A 4,340-nucleotide genomic window follows, 5' to 3' on the forward strand; every position below is an offset into this window, starting at 1 on the left:
GCAGCTTGCCCCTTTACCTGGGACACGGATTTTCAGTGCGCCGTGTACTGCCTGATGCCTCTTTGACTTCAGACCCCATTTCTCTCCGACGCGGGGCTCATGGGACTGCGTGTCACAAAAACAGTGGGTACTATAATTCACCTATGCATTCTGCAGGGCAAATATGCAGCACGCCAACACAGACACACAGTCGTAACCTCAAAATCAGCATGCCATCCATCTCTGTCCTCTAATATACCCATGATCCCTGCTGTCTGCTGATCTCACAATCTCACCCACATTCATTTATTGCACAAAACCTTCGACAATACAGAAAAAACAAACAGATAAGAAAAGGAAAGGCTCTGCTTCACTTGGGATTTCAGGACAGATTTGTGGTCTTAGCCAGTGGAAATCCTGCTGTAAAATTATGCTAATCTCTCTCTCTCTGAGAGAGGAGAGAGGCTTGATCCAAAAAAAATGCATTTCTTTATTTCTTTTTTTTTTCTTTTTTTTTTTTTTTTAGGGGAGATGAAATAGCAGACAGACAAAAATGTAGTGGAAGTTTTTTCGCTGAAATTGGAATAATGGCATCTCAAAGGGGCCAATACACACAAAGGGGTGAACTCGGAGTTGAGCAGGAGACAGAACCAACTCCTGATGATGGGTTTTGGAGACGGGATGATCTTCTGTGAAGTCACAAAGTTCTGTTAGGGAGGCTTTTTGAAGACACTTTCTGTCAAGGCAGAAATATTCACAGTACCACTCCTCTCTGAGCTTCAATTGATTCGGGCTGCTAGGAGAGATTTCAGACGGATCTGCAAAGTGTGTAGGCGTCCGTGTCACAATATGGACTGATGCCATGTTGGAAGACTTGTACTTTGTGCTACATCTGCTCTTCTCTCATGCTGAACCACTGAAGAGAAAGCCACACACAGCTGTCAGCGGAGCGCTATAGATTTTTCCCAACGACAACAGGTGATTCAAATATCAATTCACATATCTTTTCACACACAATCGTTCTGCCACATCGTTCCTTGTTTATCCCTTTGTCTTCGCGGTTCAGTTTAGATCCACTCATATCCATCCTGGCTGTTTTTGTTCATATTAACAACACTGAAGCCCACGATGCCTCCTTGCCTTTTACGATAAAGGCGATCATTGTTATTGCGCCCACTTGCAACCTCAATTAAATTTAGAGGCCGTTTTGTCCTGGCTTTAAAGAGCCTCTGACTTCCTCCAGGGGCTTAATCCCATAAACCACTGTGACCCACTGACATCATAACTTTAAGCCGCCAGGCAAGGCGATGTCAGACTATCCTCCAGAAGAGGCGGAATGGATGCAGGTCCCTTTGAATTTGTGTGCACGTTTGTGTCAGCAGCGCAAAGCACATCATCACATGACACCGAGCTGTTATAATGACATATTGTGATTGTAGTTTTATTTTTCTCTCTGCCTGACAGGCGACCAAAATGAGATTGAGATTTAACGTTCGCTCCCGTTAGGTGTTTATCAGCGGATGAAAGCGGGAGGAATCTTTAAGCATTGTTGATCACTGTAAGCCTCCCCGTCGTGCTGATATGAGCAGTGGGAGCAGCGTTGTGCCGCCGCCGCCGCTGTTTTCTCTGTGTTAAACCCGTGTCTCCTAACACATCTGATTGGGCGAAAGTAAAGTTTGTTTGTGACAATGGAATACTAAAAAAAAAAAATGTGTGATGCCGCCCACGCCGTGAGAGATAAGAAACCATAACAGCTTGTGTACTTAAAGCTGTGACCACATCAACAGCTTATATTTTGGTTGCATTTAACCTGAAAAAACAAACTGCATATCCAGTGCTTTGTCATTTTTATTTGTAGTGCATTTTGTGGGTGTGAGCATATGGAGCACTTGAAGATACTCCAAAAGAACAACATCACAATAAGCAAAATTATCAATAAATAAGGTACCAATCTACAGTATATATTTGTAACTGGCGGACCATCTATTTTCACAGAGTTCAAAGCAAATTCCATCGTCAAAGATTCACGATTCACCACTTGTTGTATCATACAGGATCGTATCATGAGTTTTATTTATTATTGTTTACTATATATGTTGAAGTGTGGAGGACGGGTTCCGGAGTCTCACAGCATTAGGAAAGAAGCTGCTCTGTAGTCTGGTGGTACGGTAGTGGATACTTTTGCCAGATGAACAACGAACAGAGAACAGTGAACAGACTGTGGCCGCGATGGGTGGATGGCCTTCAATGACATACTGGGCAATTTTAATTACCCACTGCAGAGCCTTCCTGTCTGGAAGTGGTCAAGCTCAGGGCCGAAATCACATTGCCATATGTATTTGTAGTGATCCGTTTGCTTAATGGACCCTTGACCTTGTGCTCCTTTTGTACTTGCTTCAATGAGTTAAAGGAAGGTTTATTTATGGTTCACTGTTGGTTCCGGTTTTGTACAGCCGTGTCGTGTGAAGATTGTTTGCTTGTTACCCAATCAGAGAGAAGTATGCCAAGTGGTCAAGTCCATTTAATCAGACACCTAAACTGAACTTAAGCATTTAGGTGTCTGGACTCACTTTTCTACCTCCCCTGTTAACATTATACATTTAAAAAAGTGAGAGGATTGTTCCTATTGCAAATGGTTTATCCTCTTATATTAAACCTAAAATCAGCTTTGAGCCAAATATTAGAAATGAAAAGTCTCTCTGAGCTCCCAACTCCTGTGTGCTCCTGTCATAACACTTGAAAAAGAAGGTTAATTTTGGCCAGAGATTTAGCATTTGATTTCTGCTTCTCATCAACCAAAGTAACATCTCCAAGTGTCCACATTTAAAAGTCTTCATCAGCTCTGAAAAAAATAATCAATAAATACTAAATTGAAACATGCACAGAAATGTGTGAATTTCTAATGGAAAGGGTAAAACTGTTATCATCGGGCTCTCCCGTGGGTGACCTGTTTGGCATGTCAGGTTAGGCATTTGTGTGTGTGTCCTGCGGTTTGTGTAATATATAGGCTGTGTAACACTGGCATCGACGTACCACCCCAGACCTGAGGGCCAGCAAGCCGGGGATTAGCCCCGGGAACAAAAGACAAAAACACCAACGTGTTTCTGTGATGTTCACAACAAGGGATTAGAAGGTTCCCACTGACAGGATTAAAACAATACCTCCTGTTTTTCTCTGTCCTTCCACACCAACCCGTTCTATCCCAACCTCACTTGTTACATTAAGAGATAATGCTTTTTCTTTGCCTTCCCTCTGTTCGAAGCTTTTCACGGCGCTCTTTATCCCACTCCCTCTTTTTAATGGTTAACCTGTGTTTTGGTTCCTTTCCCCTCCTCTGGTAGGATTATTTCAATCCTGCCTAATCCTGAAAATTCCACCTCAATGCAATGCGTCTGAGTGCAGCTGTTATTTCTGAAGAAATGCATTTAGATGAAAAAGTGAGCATTGTTTTTTTTTTTTCTTTTTTCTTTTTTTTTTTTTGTCGAACAGGTATTTTGAGTCGAGGAAGCCTTGTGACTCAAACTGAAACGGACCAGTGAACCACACGATTGTCAACTGGAAAATACATTCACTCTCTGAATGACAAGAAAGAATATGTTTAAGGGTTTTGTCCGACAGAGGCAATATAATCAGCTGAATTCGCCAGGCATGCTGAAACTAATTGAGTCAATCAAAAACGATTACCTATCAACCCGGCACACCAAAGAAATGGTCAGAGAAAATTGGGTCATTACTGTTATGGGAGAACTCATACTAAAAGAAAAAGAAGAAAAGAAAAAAAAAAAAAAGATTGTGCATGGAAGGGCTGTTCTGAATTTGTCTCGATTCAACGGCTCACTGGAAATATATGGATGATGGACTTCCTCCCCAATTTGTGACACGGATTATAGGATTTAAACAATACGCTATGAGGATACTTTAATGGAAAAATAAAAAATGAAGTGCGTACAAGAGACAGGCTTATTACTATTTTCTCACAGTATGATCCAAATGTAATTAAAAGATTGAGTGATAGAGTTACAATCAGTGTGACAGCCAGAGATGATAGCGGATGTTGACACAGCTGATATGTGGAGATGAGACGACTGGGCTGTGACCACACTGATTGGTCTGATGTAATTGGAATGTTGACAAAAATAAACACCGGTTCTGGAGGGCACCAATTATTCTAAACGCCAGCCTGCCAGGCAAAAGCAATCACACCCGGACAAGCCCTCCGAGCTATCAATAATCACACACACACCCTCCCCGACGAACCTCCAAACAGAGATGTTTACACATAGATAAGGCCCCCGCAACAAACCCCCGCCAAAAACACAAAATACAAAAACAGGTCTTCATGCCCGAGTGCGATTACAGAA

Source organism: Acanthopagrus latus, chromosome 1 (assembly GCF_904848185.1).
Source record: "Acanthopagrus latus isolate v.2019 chromosome 1, fAcaLat1.1, whole genome shotgun sequence".
Classification (NCBI taxonomy): Eukaryota; Metazoa; Chordata; class Actinopteri; order Spariformes; family Sparidae; genus Acanthopagrus; species Acanthopagrus latus.